This window comes from Triturus cristatus, chromosome 3_1 (assembly GCF_964204655.1).
Source record: "Triturus cristatus chromosome 3_1, aTriCri1.1, whole genome shotgun sequence".
NCBI classification, from domain to species: domain Eukaryota; kingdom Metazoa; phylum Chordata; class Amphibia; order Caudata; family Salamandridae; genus Triturus; species Triturus cristatus.
Window position 1 is genome coordinate 732,393,135 of NC_140583.1, and position 27,073 is coordinate 732,420,207.

General features: G+C 42.1%; 1 protein-coding gene across 2 annotated transcripts in view; it reads left to right on the top strand.

The window, feature by feature from the left end:
* The window catches only part of TSPAN4 (tetraspanin 4), a 2,753,320-nt gene that overhangs the window by 1,597,116 nt on the left and 1,129,131 nt on the right, over positions 1–27,073 (top strand). For both annotated transcript variants that reach the window (XM_085644888.1, XM_085644889.1), the window contains one exon: positions 26,435–26,596. The gene's annotated coding sequence lies outside the window, so the exon portion shown is untranslated. The remainder of the gene's footprint in view (positions 1–26,434; positions 26,597–27,073) is intronic.

Genomic DNA, 27,073 nt, shown 5'->3' on the forward strand with positions numbered 1-27,073 from the left:
AACAGGGTCTCCTTGTCCACATTTAAGGGTTTGGTGATTACCACAATCAGTTGCACATGTTTGAGAAATTATTTTTGTTCACAAAACTTTTTTTTTAACTTTACCTCCAGGTTCTGATTCCCCTTATTTTGCTCATGCTAAATAGCGATTTTTGGGATTTTCAGTATTTGCGACTGTTGTTGCATTGGGTAGCGATTCGTTATTAGCCATTGGCACTTGCCGGGAGCTATTAGTGATTTCGGTGATTGCTAATTCGGTATTTAGCGAATCTGTATTTTTGCATATTTGTTATTTGCGAATCGGTATTTTTCCGGTATTTATTTAGCGATTCGTTCATTGCTCACCATTTGGGTTGATGCATTGGGATTCGGGTTTTGATACTCGCTAACGGGTGATTTTTGCGATTCGGTATTTTATCGACTGGATTTTTGCTTGATGCATGTGCCAGCTAATCTCCTAGTGCCTACCAAACACGAATGTGTCCCTAACTGGTGCTCATGAAAAGTGCTGGTGCTGAGCACCGGAAACCACCTGCTCAAATTAAGCACTGCCTACAACACTTAGGAAGCCACCCTTCGCCTTAACATAACTGATGGAATTTAATGCTTGAACGGCTCTGAATCGCTGTGTGCATGCAGTGCTGTTGTAACAATTTCCAGAGTAGGGGTGCAGTCATCAAAGTTCCATCACTGCAAACATAGGGAGTGTTAAAAATCCAAGTGTCACAAGTGAGCCACACCCATCCAGCAGGAGCTGCTAAAGGAATGTTATGTAGCCAGTGGTGCATTTTGGCGGACACTGTTACAAATACATAACTAAAAGATGGTGTGGCAGCACACTGGCATTTACAAACAGCAAATTGTCCTTGGAAATGGCCACTAAATTGACAGTAACATACTGTTCACTGACAAAACGATATAGAACACAAACAATGTGTGGAATTCAGGTTTAAGCAAATATTTATCATTTGCACATCAAGTAAAGTGTCTTGATTTGTTTTGACCCTATTAGAATATTTGTTTCCATCAAAAATGTGCTCATTTGTGCCTTCAAAACTCCTGGCATGTTGTGAAAAATAAATTCAGGTTATTTACAGGTATTTAAAATGTTGTTGCGTGTTAGGAAAACAACTGACCTCCTACAGCTTTTCCTTTGGCTCTCAGTATCCCAAGAAGATTGTCAAATAGTTCGCTTTCCAAAATCCTTACACTTAGCAGTCAGGGAAAGGGAAATTAACACCAACATTCAGGTCAAACGACATTTTGTCAGACCCTGGACTGTGTAGCTGCTCTGTGTGTATAGCAGACTTAACAACAAGAATTAGCCTTATTTAACAGCTAAAAGATCAACATTTGTATTCTCTCAATAATTTGCCATCGCTGACACATGTTCAAAAGGTAGCAGATGACGTTGATGCGTAGATTAATAATTTATTAAAAGGAGAGGATGATCAGGGCCTGAACCACTGGCGAGAGCTGTATGTTCTGAGAGAAAATTCAGAGCAGCCCATACTGTGCGAAATGGAAATGTTGCAAATTGTTATCCAAATTTGTGAGATTCGCAAAGTATGAAGGTCACAAAGTTTTAAAAAATATAGCAGCAGGAAACGGGAGTGATGATACCATTCATTCCCTACTCTCAGTTCTGACCCACCTAACCCTCTGAGAAAAAGCAGAGGTCTTCTTGTCTGAACCTCACATCACCTGGGTGTGAGCAGGGCTGGACTGGCCGTAGCGGGCACCGGGCAATCCCCCGGTGGGCTGCATGGGTTGGGGCCGGTTTTGGGCCACTAGGTGCCATTTTTGTTACAGGGTTGTTTTTGCAGAATAGCTGCAAAATCAGCCCTGTAACAAAATAGGCCAAAAATCTGCCCTGGCAAAGAGCTCGGCAGCACCCCCAACCCCCAGGGGGCCTGCCGAGGACTTTGCCAGGGCCGTTTTTGGTTCCCAGTCCGGCCCTAGGTGTGAGCTGCACACCTCCCCCCGGTCCCTGGCCATGCCCCGTATCCTTACCTCTCCATTTTTCCCCACGGCCTTGCTGGCACCCCTTATCTAGAGACTTCTGGGAGGGCTGTAGACTGCCATGATTCAGCATACAACTGTGCCAGAAGCAAAAGGCTTTTGGAGACATCCCTAATAATGTTCAGTGAGGCTGTGTTCTGACAAGGACACCTCCAATTTAAATGTATCCGCTCCTCAAAATAACTGCAAATATTTTGTGCAGTGCTATAAATGGAAACTTAAAAGTGATGGTAGTCACTGGCCTCAGTACCTGTTTGCTCCTGAGAAAGGCTGGTATTCTCCCATTAAATGTATTGCATTTCTGCTAAGATGTGCAGATACTCTCCATTTTAAATGGAAGAAGCGAAGGTACTTGGTACCGGACAGTACCTGCTCATTTGAAGCAGTGATTTCACGTGTTTAAAAGAGGACGAAATTTCTCTTAAATTGAATACGAGCCTTTTTCAGGTCTACCCTGAGGCAGCGCACATGCACTTTCCCTTGTGGCAATCTAAAAAGGGCCTTTTAGCCCGCCCTTTACTTACCATTGGTTGGCTTAACTGTTACTCTTCTGTTTTCTATTTGTTGGTGAGCACGTATCTGCACATGTTGACTTCACTTTGTCTCTGTGTTTATATTTTCTTCCCTGGAGCATGGACCAAGTACTGATTGATTTCTTCATTGAACTTCTGAACTGCATTCACTGGATTCTGGTACTTTCTTTGTGTGTGTATTTTTTGTTTCTATCTTCCTTTTACATACTGCATTTATGCCCCTTCATTTTTATTTTTTCATTTTGGTCTCACCACTACCCAAATTCATTGTATGCTTTCCAGATTTCTCAGAACTTCCTTTTCCAGTGAGCCGCTTTCCTCCGACCAGTCTTGTCCAAGATGCATAACAAAGCAACAACACAGTTTATTACATAAGGGTTTAAAGTACCCATGCCGTACAATATAAGGATATTGCAAGTCACTAAGGAATTCCATAACCATATAGAGGAAAAAGGTCAAGTTCCTTTGTAAGGTTATGGAACTTTGAACTGTCTTGCAATATCCTTATCATGTACACAAGAGGGTACTTTACATGGTAACACCATCACCTTTAAATATTTTAAGGGGAGCACTACGATTTTTTCTTATTTTTACCTTGATCAATTAACTCAAAATAGGCGTGCTGCAATGGTTGACCTGCTGCCTAAACAGGTCTTGATTAGAACTCTTGAATCCAAGTACTTCACCTTGACCTTTGCGCACTGTTGCCTGAAGCTGCTTGCTTAATAGTCATTTATCATCTTTCCATTTCAAAGCGCACCTTAAAAAACGCATAAACTGTTTTTTTATAGTGATAATTTCTTCATGTGTTCGTTTATTTCATAATTCATTTATATCTCATTTATGAATTCAAACATTCTTCTTTTGTGTGATCCACTTATAAACCAACCGAAACTATTTTTCCATCACATCCATTAGTTTATTCAACATAAATCTTTCTTTCGTTTATTTGTGCCCAATGCATTTCGGGCCCCTCTGGCCCTTCTTCGGGGGCTGAATTTCTGAAAATTATACAGATAAGACATTATTTAAACTTGAATTTCATTGTGTGCACAAGGAAACACTGTAAACATTATATTTTACTCTTCAACAGATATTAAGCTCTACCCTCTTTCCTTGAATTAAATCCAACAAGAATCTTTCAAAACATGTTCAAAAACATCCAAGATTGTTGTTCTGTGAACCCTTACTATATCCAGCTCTGACTCAATTTTCATGAAAGACAATAATATAGCGAACAAAGTAGCAATGAAATGCTAAAACACACACACCTATATTGTAGTGGCTTGTTTGTTCACGCTGAATTAACCGGGACCATAAATCAACTGAAGCCATGGCTGCTGAGTCTGTAAAATCAACCAAAGAAACCAACAATGTAAACCCTAACCGCTTACTGCTGCGCTCTCATTTAATATACTTTGCTTTACTGTATCGCTGAAATTCGAGTTACCTTTCTGTTGTTTCAAAATATCCCAGTTCGTCTCCCTTTCTGCAAACTAGAAGGCTGCTTGCCTACCGCAGCGCATACTCTTTCCTCTCCACCCGCTTCTAGTTCCTTTAATGTCACTTCCGTTGCATCTGCTGTGCTCGGTACTACTAGACAACAATAACGGACTGCTCTTTAAGACTTCATACATTGTGCTCACTGTGTTTACCCAAGCTATCATGGAGTGTCTGTGAGATATATTGAAAAAACGTTATCCGTGCACAATGGTACCCATTGTTGCCTGTGATATCTCCTTGACTAATTCTGGATTTCCTAACAACTATCGCAATTACAAACAGTTTGTGATGCGTAATGAAACTTAACTCATGGCTAATCCTGGACATAAATGAAACTGATGACTCCTGACATAGAAAATAAAAATAAAATAAATAAAATAAATAAATAAAAATTACATGAAAAAATACAATCAATCACAAAAAGTCGCTAAATACGTGTCTTCCCATTTTGCAAACTTGATGCAAAGTGGGTCTTTTACCATAGAACCCATGACTCATAAGGGTCCTTCAATATCCCATAGTTAATATTGTGCCTCATAACCCTGATATTAGGTGCAATATTTACAAGAAACAACTCAGGTCCACTTTATTATTTATTCCTTTTGGCTCCTGCGTCTCCAACCTTCTTATCCAAAATATCTCTCGCTGAAGAAGAGTTTTACCCAGATCTTTACCAGGAATGTGCTCGATCTTCTCAATTATCATAAATCTCAGTTGGGAGATATTATGACCAAATTTCATCCAATGTACTGCTAAATTACTTTTCATATTCTTATTTCGAATAGTACTTTTATGTTCTGATATTCTCGTTTTGATTTTGCGTTCTGTTTTCCCTTTGTACAAAGAACCGCATGGACACTTAATTCCATAAATTACATTGCCTGTATTGCAGTCTGAATTATGTCTTACTTTGATTGTTTCCCCAGCGTGGGGATGTTGAATTGTATTTCCACTCATTTCATTGTTGCAATGCACACAATTTTGGCATCTACGCATTCCTTTGAATTCATCAACCACTTTGATCTCTTGAAGCTTCAAATGTTCTTTCAAGTTCCTTGATCTTTTATTGGCAAAAACTGGTTTCTTCTCAAAAAGTTCCTTAAAATCACTCTCATTTTCTATAATTTCCCATCGTTTATTGATGATTCTTTTCAATTGATTTGAGCTTGTGGAAAAAGTGGAAACAAAAACTTGTCTTTTAAGTGTTTTTTTTGGTTGAGTAATTCCTCTCGATTTATTTTACTCATTTGTGAAATGGCTCCTTCTATTACTCCTTGAGGATAACCTTTAGTTTCATATCTTTTTCTGATGATATTCACATTCTTTTGATACAAATCTTCATTGGAACAAATTCTTTTCGCCCTAAGGAATTGTGAAAATGGAAGATTATTAATCAAATTCTGGGAGTGGAAACTGTTGAATGCCAATGTGTTGTTTTTATTGGTCGGTTTGTGAAATACTTCAGTTTGTATGGTATGTTCCGTTAAAGTAATCAAAACATCCAGAAATGATATTGATTTTTTGTCGATGGTGTGCGTGAAATCTATATGTTCATCCATTACATTCAATTGTGTTATTTTTGTTTCCAACAATTGTTTGCTGTTTCCCCAAATAAGAAAAATGTCATCTATGAATCTACAATACATCATCATGTTGTCTGTCCATTCTTTATCAGATTCAATGAATTTTTCTTCAAACATAGCCATGTACATATTAGCGTATGCTGGAGCTCCAGCAAAGCCCATAGATGTACCTTTGAGCTGTAAGAAGAATTGATTCTCCCATTGGAAATAACTATGATGGAGACAGAAATGTAACATTTCCAATAAAATAACTTTATCTGCTCCTATGGTGGACTGTTTTAGTAAGGCCCATTCTACAGCCTCCATACCCCCCTCATGCGGGATGGAACTATATAGGGCTTTTACATCCAAAGTACACAAATAGATCTCATCACCTTTCCCACAAACTATTTAATAGCTTGGAGCGTAGCTTCTTCATATGAAAGAGTGACCATGTTTTAAAATATGAAGAATAAAAATAAAATCTCTAGTGCAAAATTAAACACATAAAAAACCTGTTAGATATTTGTGGCAAACCGATGTTGGAAACAGTTCATGAAGTCAGTTTTTATAGTGAAAAAACACAGCTTCAGTAGCTTGGAATATGTATAAACATACAGACAAATTCTAGCTTACCTCTATCTAAGGAATGCAAAAAATTAACTTATTCCCTCTGATTGTCATTGTAACCTATTAAAATAGAGCAGAATAGAGAAAAGCAGCATTAAGTTTGTTGTTGCTTTAAACAGCTTCTTCAATTATGCTCAGTGACCTCCTCTGCCTTTCACCTCAGTTGCTGCCTCTGGCAGCAGGCATTGTGACATCAGAACTCAACTTTAATAACATAAAATATTCGAGTTCTGATGTCTTTTCTTGAAACCAGCGTTGGGTGCTTTACAAGTCACTGATCGTAAAGAAATCAGAGACTGCCATTTATGCTAGGAATAACAGAATCCCATGTGTTATAGTTTAATAAAGATACATGTTGCAGCATCTACTAAGGCTGCGCTTGTTTATGACTCGTCCTCATTTTGGTCGTATTCCATGTAATGCTACCTTCCTTCCCAATCTGGGAAAGCTAACGCAAGCTACAAGTTTTTAAATTGTACCAACTGGTGATATTGGTGCTCGCCTAAATGTGCGTGTATGTGTGCTGTAAGCAATTCATTGGTATACACCTCAATAATACACCATTAATACTCATACCATAATATACTTACAATAACATGCCATTACATACTACGCCATACCTTAGTATACAATAACAGGCCATAACAAACCATATTAAACAATAATAAATCATACTATACTGTTACAAACAATATAATACCATACTAAACATTAACAAGCCATAACATAATTTACCATAAAATAACAGCCCATACCACACAAGGAAGTGCCAGGCCATTCAATACCACCCCATACTGTATAATGACAGGCCGCACCATATCATACTATCCAATTAAGTCACCCTCACCTCCTTTTACCTCTGCCCACCACAGAGCCCTCCATTAACCCTCACCTCCCTTTTCCCTCTACCTTCCCAAAAACCCTCAAGTTATCATTACCTCCCTTTTCCTCTCCCACTTCTGCATCCTGAAGTCACCCTCACCTCCCTTTACCACTGCCCACCCTTGAGACCTCAAGTCACCTTTACTCCCAGCCGCCCCTAAAACTTCTAGTCACCTTCTCCTTTCTTTACCTCTTCTCACCACTGAATCCTCAAGCCACCCTTAGCTCCCCATACCTCCACCCACCCATGAACCTTCAAACCACCCTCACCTCTCTTTATCTCTGCCCACCTTGAACCCTCAAGTCTCTCTCACCTCCCCTTACCTTTGCCCACCCTTGAAACCTCAAATCACCCCCTTCTCCCTTTACCTCTACCCATCCAGGAAGCCTCTAGTCACCCTCACCACTTCCCACCCTGAAGCCTCAAGTCATCATCACCTCCCTTCACCTCTATCCACCCCTTAGCCCTAAAGTCACCCTCACCTCTCTTTACCTCTAACCACCGAACCCTCGTCACCCTCACCTCCCTTTAGCCCTCCCCACCCCTGAACCCTCAAGTGCCTTCCACCTACCCTTAACTCTGAACCCTCAATCACCTTACACCCTTTACCTCTACCGAACCTAAACCCTCAAGTCACCCTCATCTCCCTTTACATCTACCCACCTATGAATCTTCAAGTCTTTCTCACCACCCTTTACCTATACCCACCCCTGAACCCTCAATTTACCCTCATTTCCCTTTCCTGTACCCACCGTTCAACCCTCAAGTCTCCCTTGCCTTCCTTTTTCTCCACCCATCCCAAAACAACTTTTTTTTAAATACTATAGAAAGTATGCAATTAAAAAAAATATATACTTACCTGCGTGATAAAGTACTGTGTGGTGAAGGTACAAATACTTACCTGTGCTGCCGGGAATCACCTGCATGGTACTTTTTTGTGTGGTAAAGTCTGAGTGATAATGGTCCTCCGTGGTAAAGGCTGTATCCCCACAGGCAGGACACTAATTTTATAGGTGCACTGTCAATTTTATACCCTTTGGTATGTTTGGCGGGCACCTCTTTGACAATTTTCCCCCTTTCTCCACACCCTATACTTTAGGTCGTGCCTGAAACAGTACATGTGTTGTTGCTTGGGAGAGATTTTGTTTACCTACTGAGCTTAGAGCCGCCCTTTGCTTACCTTCGGTTGGCATTATGGCCACTCTCATTTCCCTAATTTTTTTGGGTTGGTAGGTGTCGGCTTTTCTTCCTCTTCATGTGGTTTGTTCCTTCCCTGGAACATGGAACAGTGTCTTTTTACTGCTCGCCGCTTTCCCCTATAATTGCACCCCTTTCCTCCCTTCGCCCCCACATTGTTGCTTGCCCTGCCTCCTACCCTTCCTGCATTGTTCCTTGCCCTGTCGACCCCCACCCTGTCCCTCTTTGTTACTTGCCCCCCACCTGTCCTGTCAGAAAAAAACACGCAAAAGACATGCCAGCGGGTGTCAGGATGCTGCAAAGATGCAAACAGCACTGGACTCCCTGCTCTGTGTGGCGTTTTTGGTACTGCTTTCATGCAGGACAAAACGGCGAACTTCAGCTCTGACTGAAGATAACTAATAAGTTAATTAAACATTTTCTTTTTCTGAAGGCAGGAAATACTCTCAAACTAAGAAAACGGGTGACTGCCCCACACGGTCAGCGCTTGCCATGTCATTGATGTCATTGTGCTTTCTTTCTAACTTTTAGCCACGCTGCAGTGCTGTACGACATGTCTAAAAGAAATTGACAAAGCCAATAGCTCTCTCATAGGTGAAACCTATTAGCTTTGCCAATGCTTGTTGCCTTTACAGGGGTGGAGGTAACATGTGATGTTTGCATGCCTACTACCAATACAGAATGACTGCTTTTAGAAATTCATGAAATTCAATAGCAACTCATCTTGGTGTGTGTAGTATATATTACTTACACCCTACACTTTACCTTATGGAAGGCAAAGATCTTTTCTCCTCGCCATGTTCTGAGCTCATCTATTCCAAGAGCAGCTGCTTCATTTGTCTCGTGAGATTGGCTATGTGAGTTGATAAGACTCTAAGTGGACTCATGCTACAGGTTTCAAATATAGGAAGGCATAAAGTTTTAGATGAAAAGGTCTGGGAGAAAAGAAAAGCATGTCAGAGAGCCTTAAAAAACGAATTTGGCCTTGGCTTTCTTGCGATGATTTTTAGTTTTTTGTGAGCAAATGTACAGAATATGGCAACGTATAAAACAAGCATTGGCATAGCCAATAGGTCTCGCCTTTGGGACCTTATAAGTGTTTAGCAATGCAACAGTTGCATATCTAAATACTTATAAGGTCCCAAAAGCGAGACCTATTGGCTATGCCAAGCGGCTGTGCGGCCGCGAAAGTGAAAGTGATCGCGATTGCGATCACGATCAAACATCAAAGCGGCCGTGCGGCCACGAAAGTGAAAGTAATCGCGGTAAAGAGCGCCGCGTGCGCCCGCGCACATGCACTGTAGCTCTAGGCTGGCCTGATAGCACTTTTTGGAGCCCTCTCAATAAGTCTCGCCAGACCAGCGCATGAGCTGGGTCAGGCGAGACCTAAAAATATATATAAGCATGGAGGACTGGTTGACTAAGCAGCCCAAGAACCCCAGCCGTGGCACTAACTCAAGTGCGCACCCTTTTTCAGGCAACCCTGCACATCATCTGATCAGGCTAATGCCTCACTCACAGTACAAGAGAGCCAATAAATGAAGTGAGCTGACCTAATGACCCCGCTGTATGCTGTGAGCTGACCTAATGACCCACGCTGTATGCTGACCTAATGACCCGCGCAGTAAGCTGTGGTGCTGGGAAGTAAAATGTGAATGACACTTCATTGGATCAATGGATCTGGTATGCATGTATGTACTTTCATTATAATTGTAAATTGCATTTATATAGCGCTTACTACTCCTGACGAGGCGTCAAAGCGCTTTTTGGTGAGTTGCACGCTACTCCGGAACCCAATAAGGGTGAGTGGTGAATTAGTTTAGGGAAATATGAAATTAATTGGAGGGGTGGACATATGAGTCTGTTATTTAGGTTGATTATGAATGTTTTGGAAAACCTAGGGCTGGTGAAATCTGTCTCTGGACAAGGCCTAAGGAGAAGTGCACAGCGCTTTCGATGTTGCTCCTTGGTGTTAAGCAGGGCCGGCCTTTGCTCAGACAGCGCCACAGACGAAACTAGATTTGGGGCCCCATCTCCTCCACTCCTTCTCCACCAGCCCCCTCCCATTGTTGAGTGGGGGCCCTTTTGTGCCCACAGGCCATGTCCTGGCTGAGTACCTGACCTTGGCCTGTGAACACACATTTGCACCACGTCCACTCACCTCAGTTTCCTATTCAGTTGCTAAACTTGAGATCAGAGTCCCTGGGAAGGGTTGTGGGAGAAGGAAGGGGGAGTGTGAGAGGTAATGGAGGGAGGCTAAGAAAATTAAAGAAAGTGGGAATTTACATACAGTGTGAAGGTTGGGAATAAAACAGTTTTTCCAGGAAGCTCAGGAGGCAGCTATCTGTGCGCCCCTCCAGCTGTAGGCGCCCCAGGCCTGGGCCCAGCTAGCCCATGGCAAAACCCAGCCCAGGTGTTAAGTGTTACAAAAAGATGATAAACAAATAAATGGCCTGTCTTGTCGAGTTTGTTTAAAAAGTGAGAGTGGATCTGGCTTTATTTTTTTGTCGAAAAAAGATGATCCACGTAACCGGCTCCCTGATTCGATTGTGTGACTGCGCAGATCATTTCAAGCCTCAGTTATCAAAACTGGAAACGCTTCGGAAGGGCTAAATGCCCGTAGCAAGAGCTATGTAAATACCTCTTATTTACATTTTACATTTTCTGAAACCATCAAAAAGCCATTTCTTGTGGCAGATCTTTGGCAGTTGAGTGAACCGATCTGTGACGGTCCTATCAGGACACGGGCACCCGTCTCACGTGCTCTGTATGCTTATTTGCAGCAAGCCGAGTGCCCATTGCGCAGATATTATTAACATTACGATTCCGCGTCACTCCGTGCTGTTAATTTCTCTGTTCCCGCCGAAAAGGCGCACTCGGCTGCTGTCATGGCAGCTCCCACCGCGGGCTGTGCTAGATGCAGGCGCCAGAATTCTCCGGCCTCGGCGAGATGGCGGCAATCTATCTCCCCGCCTCTGCACCCCCGCTCCTGTCCCCAGGTGCTTGATCCTGCAGAGGAAACTGTACCTCGGAAATAAATCACCTAACCCGGTACCAGAAATCCCTTCCAATTACCTCGCTGGAAGGTCTTTATTGCACTTCACCTGGCTGCTTCCCGCGCTTTGTCTCACTGACGCTTCTCCTGTTTCACTGCAGGCTTCACCAGCATATGTCCTGTGTGAGGCAATGGTGGCTTGCTCCTTGTGTTATTGTGCTCGTGGGCAGGAATGCGGGTACCTCTTGCGCCATGTCCCACCTCCTTTCTCCAAGGGTGCATGGTTTGTCGTGGACCAGGTGATGCAGAGTCCTTCCCCTCTGAATGCTTCTCTTTCCAAGATGATCAGCCTTGTGTGAAGGAAAACTGGAGTGCCAGAGGCAAAGATGTAACTTGAATGTGAGTCATCTGGGATGACCCCGTGCGAACTCAGATATGGGTGGAACATTGACTACTATGTAATGGCATATCCTACAATTCAAATGTTGTCTTAAAAGTCTGAATTGTTAATGGAGGACATTTAACCTTTCTTCAGAGAGTTACTATCTATGAAGTGAACAATCTATCCACCAAGATATCTGTGATTTCCTGGTAGGATGCTTCGACAAAACCCTGTTAAGTCATCTTCCCTTTCCTCCTAAGATCTGGGCATTTTGTGATGCATATGGGAAAGCTGCTTACAGGAGGGTAGGCACCACAGTTAATCAGGTCTGTAGGTTTTGTGACTCCAACTCCATGATTAATTTCTGTGATTTGTTTAGTAACCATAAAGTTAATGGATGCTAGTTTTTTTCTTAGCTGCCAAATGCAGTGGCGTTGGACTTGGCCCTCTCTGCAGGGTCATCCCAAACCTTTTTGCCTTCACCCTCCTCTTTTCTGAACCTGTTTTTGTTGTCTTTTAGGAATCTGCACACTTTACCATTGCTAACCAATGATAAAGGGCTTGTGCTTTCTCCTTTAAACATGGTGAAACTGGCTCTAAAGTACCTGGTAAAATGGTACGACATGTACCCAGTGCGTGTAAACTAAAAGCTACTAGTGGACCTGCAGTACTCATTGTGCCACCCACTTAAGTTTCTCAGGCCTGCCATTGGAACCTGTTTATGCAGTATTAAACTGGCATTTCGGCATGGTAAAATAAATTGGCATAAATCTTCCTTTTTATTAATACATACAAGTCACCCTTAGGGTAAGCCCTGGACAGCCCACAGAGCAAAGGTGCCGTATATTTAAAAAGTTGGACATGTACTTTTAACTTTTACATGATCTGGTAGTGAACACCTCTTAAATTCATTTTTCACTCCTGCAAGGCTTACGTGTCCCATAGGAAGGATAACATTGGGCTACCTTACAACATTTAATGAGTGCTAACTCTCAGTTGGGAGAAGGTAGAGAAGTTGAGTTTTGTGTATAAAGAATTGTAATTTAAAACCCTCTTTAATGGTAAAGTTAGCATCTTCTTGTCCTAACCATTTGGTGCCTGCACCCTGTACCCTAGGTCGCATGAGTAGGCAGTTGACATTTGTTTAATGCTTCCAGACAGTGAGACAAAGGGGTATGGGTGTTAACAGGAAGGGCCATCTCTGATTTGATGAGGGGGATAAGCTGTCACCTGCCACACTTGCACACCATAAAGGCTCTGAGCTGGGGCCATGGTAGGAATGCAAGACATTTCAAAGATCTCTGGGGGTGGAAGGCTCAATAACTTGTCCTACTTCAAAGCTTGCACCAGGTATAAATATTGGACCCTCAGACCCAACTCTTCAATAGACATCTGGACCTGTGGACAGTACAGAAATAGACATTCCACGCTGCGCTGCTCCTAGAAGGACTGCTACTCTGCTGTCCTGCTTGCTGAGAAGGAAGACTGGACCAGCACCCTTTATCCCAATGGTCAGCTGACTGACCTGTTTTGAGCTAAAGTTACAGAATGAAATTCAGAGACATCCCTGCATATGCCCAACTGACCTGCAAGTGGACGTGCAACTGGCCCTGCCCGAGCCCTGGGCCTCTACTGGAGTGAGCTCCGGGTCCCCAAGAGGTGACTGCCAGGTCTTAGATCCTTGGTATGGCATCAGTTGAGCCCCGCTTCAAGAAAAGGAGAAATCCTCATGTTTTGGGCTCTTTGCGACCATGAATGGGGCTTGTTTGCAGGAATATCTTGCCACTGTGCTGCCAGCTAGCATGAAACTCCTGTGCACTCAACTTTTCGTGCCACGGTGACCACTAGAGACGGTCCGCAATGCATGATCTGCACTTTGCGCTACAACATTAATATCTCAGAGTGACCACCAAGGTCAGTCTCCTGCAACTACCGTCTGTGATACTGACAGGATCTTCATGCTACAGCGGCGACTGTCTGTGGTGCCCAGCCTGCTCACCACGCTACAGCGAGGACCATCCTCGAGGCTCTCCCTGCTCTTTGCGGCCCCTTCCACCACAAACGCAACTCTCCCCACTGGACTTTCAAATGTAACTCTTTGAGAGAGACTAACGTTGTCCCTCTGTCCAGCCCCTCACTCCCTCGCTGTTGGCCTGAACGTGTGACTTTCACCCGGTCTCGCATGATTAAATAACCATATAGGCACTATACTTACTTCAAATCTTTAAATGTGCATATCTCCTGCTCTACTGCTTGGATTTGTATCATTCTGATCTAAAGTAATTTATTCAACTTTGCTCTATTTTTCTAAATTGGTGTGGGATGTTTCTTGGGTTGTGTTTTCACTTTATTACTGTTTGAAGTGTGCATAAATACTTTACACATTACCTCTAAGTTAAGCTTTACTGCTTTTGTCCCAAGCTACCAGTTGGTTAAGCACAGGTTAATTTGGAGCTGCTTGTGACTTCACCGTGACAGAAATTGTCATTGCTGCTTGAGTAGGGTTTTACCCATCAACCAGTAATCTAGCTTCAAACTAAGGTGTCCTCAGATGAACTGCTCCCCCAGTTGCTTGTAGCTCTTGAAGAAACGATCAGCCCATCCAAGCTGCTTCAATCCTTTGGATCACTGATGGGGTCCTTCATGACAAGTTGTGTACTTTCTAGGACTAGATGGACCATGTGGCCCAGAAGATGCTATCAATAGTGTTGTTAAGCCTTTCTTGCAGCCTGCATATGTCCGAAGGTTTTCACGTTAAGTTGTCTGTATTTTTGGCATCTTTCAAAAAGGGAAAGGAAACACACTTTCTGAACTAGTTAGATATGCGCAGAATCCTGGGTCTAGTGTGTTCTGTGAGTGTCGGACACACCTACATCGGAAATAAGCTTGATCAGGTTGCACGCATTCAATAGCTCTTTTTGTGAGAGATTATAGAAGTGCTTCATGCAGATAAGTAATTGAACAATTACTCAATTAACAAGCCTCAAGTTTCCTGCTGAAGGCACAATACTGTGCTAATTGTCCAATCGGGTAGAAATGTGCTATGCTGAGAGCAGCAAAGTGCCTTAAAGTATTTACTTTAATCACCTGCATGTTTCTGGTAGCAGAGGATATTCGTCCACATTTCAGGGCTAGCTTCCTCCAAGAAGGGTGCCTATTCTTTCTCCATACCCGGCATTAATCAATAAAAGTGCTGCACTTCTCCAGTATTCAGGGGTGTTTAGCCAGGGTGGTGCCTGATAATCAGGGCTACTGGAATTATTCGACTGGGGAGGGTCAAATTATGCCAAAGTGTTGACTACATTATGCAAGAAGAAAAGGCAAATTATGCAACAAAATATTGAACATTTTGTGACAGAATTGCTGCATTGCTTTGCCTTTTATATACATGCTACCACTATCTTGGTAAAGGTACCACCTCAGTAGTAATTGTTTAGCACTCAAATACAGCAGTTGAAAGGAGCAGGCTGGACTGGGAATGCAAACCAGCCCTAGCAATTAAGTCTGACCGGCTTGGGGGCTGGGGGCGAAGGGGAGCTGGTGTGAAACACTACTGCTGTGCTTTTGTTACATGGGACTGATATTGCAGCACCGCTGCAAAACAGGCCCCCAGTAACAAAACCGGCACCCACCTGTGTAAAACCAGCTCCCACCCTTCCGGCCCACCGGGAAGACACCCGGTGCCCGCTACAGCCAGTCCGGCCCTGGAAAGGAGAGGAGTCAACTTTTGCGAAGGGCCTTCGATTGTATAATTCAAGTGGTCCTGCTAATAAGGTACTTTGTGATGGTGAAGTGTGCAAAATTGTTCCACTTCCCACCATCCTTGCATTTATTTAATGTGAGCATGAGGTGAAATGGACTGATGCAGAGGTAAAAGATGATGATTTACTTTATTGGTACGAAGAGGTTTATACGGTTCCCAGGCAGCATCAAGAGACACCGAATGAAGGACCAGATTGCACACAGATAAGTACTCAATGTGCACCATTGTTGTTAGTATGTATGAATGCTGAATTAGAATTTACACAGATGGGTAGGTTACACTAGTACAGATTAGAACTCACTAATACAGGGATAGAATGAATTGTGAGGGATCAGACTGTATCAGTACAGGGCTAGATTATGCGTACATAGATTGTGATGCTCAGATAGAGGCTAGAATACAGTAAAACGTGTTAAAACAGTCTGATACACATTAGAAGAACAGGCAGAATCTGAATGTGGTGATGCAGGTTCAGAATATCAAAAACCATAGGAAATGCTAGTGGTCTGAAGTCATAGATGGGTCTGGAAGACTGCAGGGAATAATCCATGTGCCTATATCCAAACTATTCAGTTTAGAGGATGAAGGCCCTCACCCAGCTTAAGGTGGCATGCTCCATCATAGGGTCCTTCCCCACACCACTGTCGAGAAAGATGGTGTTGTGGGCTACAACCCTGTGTGCAAAGGCAGGCGCTTAGGAAGATAGGCTCATGAGGTGGAGAGCCTGCAAGGTCACAGGTGTGGGTTCAGATAGCAGAATATAAATTCAAACTACTTCTTGGCAGACCAAGAAAGGGATATTTTCAAACCATAATAGAAATGCGACATGTTTCTGTCTGCAATCAACCCTTCAAAAAGGTGTAAAGGCATTCATTATGGCCATGAAAAATCACCCAGTGAACAAAATGTTTGAGAAACAATGAGTATAGATAAATGCAAGCAGTGGTGATGTTAATGATCTTCATTCACTGGCAGCTGGATCTGCAGTAGTTCAGAGGAAAGAGAAAAAGACAGACACATAAAGAAAAATATATTGGTCGATGTATATTACGTCCCTACACTAAATAAAACTGGCAACTCGCTGAGTAGGACAATCACATATATGTTGTGACACACTGTGAATGTGCAATAGTGAACAATGCATGCAGACGTGAAGAGGTGACAATTGCTCAAAACACAAATAACAAAGTTTACCCACTTAATGTATGGTCTATAACCTCAGCTCGCTTCCTATGGTCAAGGCTAGGGCAGATCTGAGACAAGGATGATGGGGAAATAGGGCACGTATTGGTTAGCTGAAGTGTTAATCAGGGGAACATGACATTAGTCAAATAACCGAGACATTGAATGTGAAAACAAATTAAGTAGTCGGTAAGATACTTGTATACCCAAGTGACCACGGGGAGGGTGGTAGCCCATGAATCGGGAAATTCTAACAGTACCCATGATAAACCGCAAAGGGTATTTTAAAGGCAGTCCAGGATGTGGGAAAGGCACCAGGCAAAGGGGTAGAATGTCTCCTACCTATAGAAATAGCTGCCTTTAGCATTGCCATGCTGTGACGTTGCTTAGTCAGTGAGATTTGTGGGGGGGTGTAAATCTCAGATTTCCCAACTAAAATAAGGAGTAGGCTGCAGGGTGTAGGAGTGAAATGACCAAGGTTCGGGATGCACCGTGTAAGTCCTGATTTGTATTAGGTGGGCCTCTGTTTAAAAATGGCACAGTGATAAAAAATGACGCGTTGTAATGCCTCTGGTTAGGCTATTTGCAAGCATTCATTGCATCACCATTTTGGGTGTTTGATTACCAGCAGTGCGTATGGAAACCTGTGACTGGCGCAGCTTTCCAAGTCTACTTCTGCCACTGTTTTTGAATTAAAAAAAGGAAGTGTATTTACATCCATTCAAAGAGTACTTATATGGGTGCAGATTTACTACCAGTCGCTGTATATATTTAAGGTTCTGCTCAAAAATATTAACAAGTTAAAACCTCTTTGTGAAATGAGAACAACAAGAAAACTTTACACAAACATAGGAGACCCAACTCAGGGCCCCCAGACCCAACTACAAAGCCAATAATGCCTTTCAGGAGTTCCACATCCCACCCGCCTCCAAACCCCCTGAAGCTACGACCCTGCCTGTCCCACCTAGGCTTGGTAGTTCCTCCTGGGGATTCACGACTATGGTCAAGTAATACACAACAGCCATGGAGTCCCTGCCCTGGAATCACTTATTTTAAATAATACACCCTCTTATCTGTCTCTGTTACGAGAAGCCTTGATTGTAGAGTTGTCAAATCAGTGCATGTAGACAGGCCTCTATGATTGCCGTCCTCGCCTTTTACAAATCATTTTATCAAGTGACTGACAGCCCATGGCGTGGCTCTAAGAGTTCATGACCCGGCCAAGTCCTTAAAATGTTTGGCATGTATATTGTGCAGCAAACATAACGCAAAATATGAAACATTCTCTTCAAAAATTAAAAAAGTATTTCTTTACCATGCAGAAACGTTGCACCTTAGTGCATCAGAATACATCACTGCATTGACAGACATTTATCAGAAGTGATCATTTTTACATTTGAACTTAGAAACATTAATGGTTCGCCCCTTAACAACAAAAAGGTGCTTGTACTATGCATGCCCTGAACTCAAGTATTTAAAAGTGCTCTCATACATGATAAAGGAAATGGAGGCTCTGTGAAATAAAATATTTGCCTAGGATCACACAATTAGGACAAGCTGGGAAGCCATAACTATTACACGTTATCTGGTTTCACATTTTGAAATTCAGCCACCATTTGTATAACTCTGTCTGTCTCTCTCTCTCTGCGGTATAACATCAAAAGTCCAATTTTTGTGTTTTTTTCTTGGAGCACAAGGAGAAAAACCAACACAGACATAGCAGACCCATCTCAGGGCACCAGGACCCAACTACCTAGGCAAGAATACATTTGTTTGGTGGGTGTCACACCCCAAACACACCCCTGAAGCTATGCCCCTGGCGCTAAGCCGAGTTGACAATGTGTTTCACCAAGAGCAGCTTCAACCAGCAGAGGCATGCGGTGTTGATGACATCACCCGACCTCAGAAAAAAAGAGGCTCATGGGAATTATAGTGTCCGTGGTCATTCACTTAAATAAGAAGCGCTGCTGGTGAACGGATATAAACAATAAGGGTTAGGATACACTAATATAGTTAAAAAAAATATTGTACTGATCTAGACTGTGCTGATTACATTTAGAAGTTACTGATACTGGATTAATGAATAACATTACTGATCTAAAATGCACTGACACCATGTCCGGAATGCACTGCCACAGGATTAAAATGAACCTGTACAATTTACATTGATATAGGCTACATTATTCTGATGCAGGTATAAAATGCGGCCTGTTTGGAGGATGTAAAGAAGTGGATGATGAGCTCATGCCTAAAGCTAAACGACGATAAAACTGAGCTGATGATCCTGGGCCCAACCTCCCCCGCCTCCATAGAGCTGATCTGGCCATCAAGCATGGGAATGGCCCCACCCCCCAGAGACAACATTAAAAGCTTGGGCGTCTGGCTCGACAAGTCTCTGAGCCTTAACACACAGGCCACTAAAATCTCAGCTACCTGCTTTGGCCTCCTTAGGGTGATTAAGAAAGTCCTTCCCCTCCTCTGTTCTGAGGCCAAACAGATAATTATACAGGGCCTCATCCAATCTCGTTTGGACTTCAATAACGCCCTTTATTTGGGAGCACCAGACTATACCCTACAGAAGCTCCAACGCACCCAGAATTGTGCTGCCAGAGCGCTGCTGGGAATCCCCCGGAGGACTTCAGTAAGAACCGGTTTAAAGACCCTGCACTGGTTACCTGTCAGGGACAGAGTAAAATTTAAATCACTCTGTATCGCCCACCAGACATTCTGGGAAACGGGCCCAGACATCAATCGCCCCCTGATTTCTCCCTACAGGCCCAACAAATCTCTTCGCTCTTCAACAGCATTTTTGGCCGAAATCCCCAGAATACGTAGAGCCAGAGCAGGAGGACGCTCCTTCTCGTATAATGTTTCCAAACTCTGGAACTCCCTCCCTCTGCAGCTGAGGAACAACCCTAACCTGACTACGTTCCGGAAACAGCTAAAAACCCTGCTATTCAATGCCTAAAAGTAACCTCAAGAGTGCTTCTTCTGTTTTTAGCGCCTGGACGCCTCAGGGCAGCTGCAGCGCTTTACAAGTCACATTTTCATTTTCATTTCATTTCATTTCATTTTCATTTCATTTCATTTCAAATGCAATGACTGAGGTTTAAAATACATACCAGTTTGAGTGTGTACATACAAGGGAGGAACACCCTGATACAGGGTTATTTAATGCAGTAGATTTAAAATATAGTATAACAGATTACAGCATACTACAAAATAGTTAAAATATACTGATACATTTTAGAAGAATGAGAATCAGATTAGAATTAGGGGTGTGCAAACTAGGAAAGTTCACTTTGACCACTTCCTTGCTACCAGCTAGAACTAAAATAGAAACAAAAATATAAATGCGGTTTCTTGATTGTTGGCTGTTTAGCCACCCATTAGACTTGTTGGGCTCCAGTCAAGTAGGTTTCAGACCGGGCCTCGGGACAGAAACAGAATTAGTTGATGGTCTGAAGTCCCTCAGACTTGGCCTGGAGGAAGGGGCTCCCACCTACCTCATTATTCTTCACATGCCTGCTGCTTTTGATACATTGGATCATATCATATTGGTCGAGTGCATTGAGGAGGTAAGACTGCAAGAAAATGCAATGTTTTGGTCTGCTTCCTTTCCTTTTCTTTACTCTCATTCCTCTCTTTTCTCATTCAGTGTCTGGAGTCCTCCAAGGATCAGGAGATTCCTCCACTTTGTTGAACATTTAACTTTTACACACAGACTACCATCATTAGGAATTTTGTCATTAGAGTAATCTCATAAGTCGGTGATACCCAATTCATTTTGCGGCTGGAGAAAGCACTGGATGAAATCCAGGTCATTAGGCCATCTTATTTTGTATGACTGACAAATTATTGAAGCTTAACATTTCCAAAACAGAATTACTGCTGCTAGGTCCTTCATCCCTTGGGACATCATTGCTCTCAAGTATGAGAGAAGCCTCCTCTCCTACAGATGATTTAAAGAGCCTGTGGGAGGGGTTAAATGATGAATGGCAATGCTATGGGAAAGGCGTTCTCTCTATTTGTATGTTTGATTTCAAAATTGTAAGAATGCAACTTAGATATTAGATCTGTGACAAGTGGAAACCTTTACACACAGATTGTCATTGAGACTACCTCCTAGAGTTCTTAATATAAGTGAAAAACAAGATGATGAGATAGAGTGTATTGTGACTTCTTTAGATGCTGTACACAAGTGTGATAATATTGAGTCAGAGGATGAATGGTTAAAGTGCATTTCTCATAGTAGGTATTCTGGTGTTAATTACCACCAAGAAATTGCCCATCCATGGTTTTACATGTAGAAAAAAGTAGTTAAAATATGTAAATAGTGTTTGTTGCCAAATAAACAGTGGAAAACCAATGAGAAAACTCTACATTCTGTTCCTTGACCAGAGTGGCCTTTGGACCCGTTGGCTATTGACATTCCACGCCCACATGTACTACGTCCCAAGGATATGAAGTTTCTATTTGTAGTGGTGGATTGTTTCAGTGAATTTATAATGGTTTTACTAGTTTAAGGGTGAAAGATGCTGTATTAGATCCTCTTAAGGGGGCAGTGAAAAGTGGAACCAAATTGTCTGATTTCATACAAAGGGACACACTTTGTGTCAGAGAAGATGTTGATGTTTACCAGCATAATGATATTAAACAGTTAGAATGCGCTGTTGTACACTCCCTCATCAAATGGGATGGCAGAGAGAGCCAATAGGTTTTTAAAAGAGGGCATACTAACTTCCCTGTCATGTGGTCTGGATGTCATGGAGTATTTGAGAAAGAAAGTGTTAAATTATGTCAACACATAGCACTATACCACAGGAGTCATGCTGTTTTTACTTTTGATAGGTAGAAAGGATAAAAACAGATTAACAAAATGTGAAAGTGGGTTGGAACGCACTGCTTGCATGTAACAGCGCCATCACCCCATAGCGTTTTAGTAGTTGTAGTTCAGTTTTTCACACAAAGTTCATATTATTTTTCAGCGAATGCCGTCTTTCGAAATCGTATCTCTAGACGCCAGTGTTTCGGGATTCCTCCCTCATCAGTAGAGAATATTTACGGGTTGCTGAACATGCTGCCAATTTTCTCAGATATAATCCCACTTCTCAGGTATAATCCCACTCATAGCGTGCAGGCGTTCCAAAGCTCGTCAACTTGGGGGCGGCTCACGAGAGCCTTTTATCAGTGAAAGTGGGTAGGAACGCACTGCTTGCATTTAACAGTGTCATTACCCCATAGCGTCTTGGTAGTTGTAGTTCAGTTTTTCACACAAAGTTTATATTATTTTTCAGCTAATGCCATCTTTCAAAATCGAATCTCTATACACCAGTGTTTTGGGATTCCTTCCTCATCAGTAGAGAATATTTACGGATTGCTGGACATGCTCCTCATTTTCTCAGGTATAATCCCATTTCTCAGGTATAATCCCACTCATAGCAGGTAGCCGCTCCGAAACTCGTCAGTTTGGGGGCTGCTCACACGATTTTTTTATCAGTGGGTAGTGGCGCTGTTACATGCAAGCAATGCGTTCCTACCCACCTTCACTAAAAACAGATTAACACCAGTTTCTGCAAAAGGATGTGCAAAAAGCTTTCAAAGAAATTGTCTTATGAATTGTTGCAACAGATTAAGGAAAGGGTTGTGAATAAGCGATACAAATGTAAAGTGTATTATGATAAAGATCCAAAAATAAAATAAAATTACATTTTAGTTGGAGACTCGTGATTATTGAGTGTATGCAAAATTCGTTTAGTTTAATGTTTCATAATTATGTGAAATTTCAACAAATATACACAAAATCACACGTAATTATGGTTAATGCAAATCTATCATTTTGTGCTATGTTTGATTGTGAAATGCATCCTCATGTCATTTTTTGGCACAAGGGCACACTCAATAAATGAGCCATAAAAACAGCGGTTAATGTTCTGTTGTTGGCGTGCGTTTGTGGGGAGTTTCTAACAAAATTGTGCATTTTGTGGTAAAATATTACTGCAAATTGCACATAATTAGGCAAATGTTGTAATTTGAGAAGTTTCAGGTAACAAACGTAACACGAAATTCCATAAATTGCACAAATGACACCAGCATAATTTAAATTTCGCCCAAGCCTACTGATGAAAAGTAACCCCTTCAAAGTAACCAAAGTTGAGTCTAGATTTTCCGTTCCACTTAATGGAGAAAAGTAGAATGCAGCTCAGTATTATTAAATGATAAAGGTTCGTGGAACAAAGAAGTGTGGTGAAACCTCATAAAGAACAGATGGCCATTCTGTTAAGATAAAATCCAGACGTTTAATGTTTTGACTGAGGATGTTAAGAAGCATGGATGTTTCTAGTGTTGTGATTGGTGGTTTGGAAGAAGAAGAGCATACTGAATATTGAACATTTAATGAACCTGAGGATATTCGGGGAGATATGCCTCTCACAGTGGCTCGTGGAAGTTCCTGTTGATCGTGGTGTGGTGGAAGTTATTCCAGACAGTTGTCACAGTACAACACAGGAATACACCTTAGAAGGGAGACTGTCTAAAATTCCTGTTGGGTTTCAGGATTTTGTTCTTTATCGAGATTGATTTATATATTGTTACATGGCTTGATGTTTTACATGGCCATTAGTTCACCAAAATACCGGAACTGCCATCACATACCCTTTGACCTTAATGACATCAAAGGAAGAGTCGTCATATGACCCCTGACCCTGATTTTTCCCCTGATTTTTTCCAGGAAGTCATGTAGCATGACTTAAACCATGGCGATATTGCAATAATTGATACAGATGAAGTTCAATGCCATCTTCGTGTTTAATATCAATACACACAGACTAACATCTATTTTAGACACCACTTACATTTCAGTGCTGACTTGACCTTTGAAAGTTCTGGGACATAATACTTGCCCAGTATTGCAGTGAGTGAGTGAACTAAGTGAAAATGCCAAGCCTCTGCGGGGGGTTTGTCACCCCAAGTGCATTTTGAAAATTATGTGGTCAGATAGTACATTTTACAGCACAATTTTCCCATACATTTGCTAAAACGTCATACACTCTGAAATGGCACTCATTACATTTTCAAATCCTTTCATGGTGTGCCAAGTCAATGAAACCTATCGCTCCCTAGGAGTTGGTCCAAATTGTCCAAAATGAGCTATGAATGCCATCAAATGTCAACAATTAACTCCATTGTGCCAGTGCTAGCCTTTTGTCATGGGTACACCATATGGTATTGGAGCCCCCAATATGCCAATGCAGAATTTTCCATTTATGACATTCAAATAGTTTAAATGTGCCATTACCCCCTTATGGGTGCACATACGCCAAGAATAGTCTCCAGTGTGTCAGTGCCCTTAATTTGTTACAGGTGTCTGCCATGATAACAATTAGCTCAAGTATGCCACCATCAATATTTTACTATGGCTCTCTCTATAAGACAAGAATTACATTCAGTAAGTCAGGGCCAATGAAGAGATTTGCAAGCATAACAAAACATTCTCACTTGCACTAACTGTTATCAACTCACACACACCATCTTTCACATAAATACACCCACAAGCACATGCCCAATATGCATTAAAATGCATTTTATCTTACCTTAGCTGCCACTAAAGAGCCATTCCAGAGAATTGTGCTCCATTTTTTATTACACTAACAGTGAATAATACAGTATTATTCACTATTAGCATAGCGAAAAATTGACAGAAAATATGGGTTGTCACCCCTGTGTACTTGCCACTGATTTTGCCACCTCTGAGAACAGGTGTTGCAACGGCAGTTCCAGGGGTCGTAAGTGGCAAGTCTGGGGTTCACAGCTGTGGCCCCATGTTTAACTTACTTTGAATGTACTTTTTGTTGTTCATGTTTAAAAAAGGGAAGATGTACTGTATGTAGAGTTTTTTTTTTTAATTCTATATTTATCCTGTGTGACCTTATGTTGAGTGTGGCCTAACATTTAGTATCCTGTAGCGTGTTGTATGTTCTGAGGTAGCTCATGCTCATATTGCATCTCTGAAACTTTACCTTTAATAGTTGCCTCTCACTTTGCATCCAGCTTTAAAGAAAGTTAAGTATCATATATTCTTCAGTTCCAGCCTAAAAATATGCCTCCTCAAAGAAAGAAACCTATTTTGACCAAGTAACATGCACTGCGTTGCCTAGAGAAGTATGCTAGGCTCACAGTCTTCAGTGAGGAATGTGGACTTGGAAGTCAGCCGTCCACAAGGAGGTCCTCCTCTTCAGGGTTTTTGGGGAACTAGTTCAGTCCACCGACTGCATTGGGTTTGTGCTTCTTTTGGGCTACTTTTGTAGCCTAAGCTATATATGGCCTGCCATTTTAAGGTACCAACCACCATTTTATCTTGGGGACACAGTGGCTGGTACCGTCTGGTTTTTCAACTGTTTTGAAAAGTAAGTGTGAAGGTGTGTTCCAGTACAGCGTCACCAATTCACCATTTTAATCTTGCCCAATCCTTGGCAAGTAAAAGATTTAACTGAGGACAGGAGGCACTTTTAACCTCACTCTCCACAACACACCTTTACACTTACTTTTCACAACTGTTGAAAAAAACAAACGGTCTTCCTCCAGGTGGAGGATAAGGAGATCACTAGGAGAACCAATCACTCAAGTGATAAAAGACCTAATGATGATACTGCTCACTTAACAACAGAGCAGAGAATCAAGATATACCGCACCGTATGCTAATGTGAATGAGGGTCTTCACCATACAAGAACCCTAGACCCTGGTAAGAACAGGATGTGTGATTTATCCACCCTTTGATTTTTAACTAGTTTTGTTGCATAGCAGGTGCACAAGGGAAGTTATGTTATCTAGTTGTTGCTTGATTTAGGTGCATAGGGTGTTATGTTATGTTATGAATATTTCTATAGCGCACGACTCACCCGGCGCTGCAGTGTCGTTTCCTGAGACAGAAAGGAGGGATAAAGCATCAAGTCGAGCATTAGGGAGTCAGAAATAGAAAGGTTTTCAGTTTTTTCTTGAAGATAGCGAGGGAGGGGCAGTTCCTGATGGAAATAGGAAGCGCATTCCAGTAGCGCGGCGCGAGGCAAGAGAAGGACTTCGCCCCTGATCGGGCGCGGCGAATTCTGGGAGTCTTTAGAAGACCCATGGAATTGGACCGTAAGTTAACAGTTGAGGTCTTTTTTATTAATTTGTTCGCCAGGTATTTGGGGCCAAAGCCGTTCAGGGCCTTGTAGGGTGTTGGCTGAGAATGGCTGAGAAGTTGCCATGATTTACAGAAATGTATTGTTTGTCAGAGGCAGTTCAGACTGGAATGAGTAGGTTAGTTCACACCTGGACAACATAGGAACTTCAAGGTTATGTAGGAAGTTGAATGGGTTCAAAGGGTAAAAGAGGTAGAAAAAAGGGAAGGGATTTTAGAGGTTCCAATTACAGGTGATCATCTCCGAGGCAAGTATTGTATTGATGATTTAATTTGTTATGAGGGGGAAGGGATATTTTTTTGAGGTGGGGTAGCTTATTATAGGTGATTAAAGATGTATAGTGTGATTATAACTTTGAAAGGCAATGGCCCAGATGTTGTTGTAATGTGCACCTGTCTCAATAAAGCATCCTTGCTCATACAAACCTTGTGTCAGTGGTCTGTGCTGCTCCCCTCATCCCCAATGATCAGATCTGTCAAGCTCCCTGTCTCCTCCAAAGCCCCCTCTGTAGAATCCCCAAATATGGATGCACCTCATTTGCCACCTGTTCCCCTCCAGCTCCTCACACACATCACACTGTTCTCTCCATTTTTCTCCTTTCAGAAGGAATATTTGCATGACCGTCTTTTCTTGACGAGGCTCCTGCAGTGCCCCCAGAGCAACAATATCACACTTCAAGTGCACCAATAAGCAAAACTCAGGACACTGAGTTGAGAAGCCGCCGGGATCCTCAGAATAGCGCTTGGAAGGCCCTAAGGCACAAAGGTCAGTGAGGTTAATGAAAAATTCAAATCATATCCTGTGTTTCACCATTTTCTGGTATCTGGTGCAATATTATCTAATTAGGTGATTCATGTGGAGGACTTGTTAGTGGCATTCAATGCATTTATTTGTTTAATAATTATTTGCAGCATTTGATGCGGCATTTTCTGGCGGAATAAATAATCATACACATTCAAAATATGTCTTACAAATACATCATAATATATGAGATAAAATACTCTCTGCCATACCTTATGCGGGCATTGCAAGTCATCACGGAGTTACGTAACCATATAGAAGAAGGGGGCTGAAGGCTGAACACAGAGGTGGTTTTTATTATTCTTTTAATTTAAGAGGGAGGGCATTTTATTCCAGCAGATTACTCCAGTACCTCTAAACCAAAAATCTTAAATCTGTAGTCTCTTGCTTCTTCATATGAGTGACTATGGTGGTTCTACTGTAAAGTCAATCACATTAATA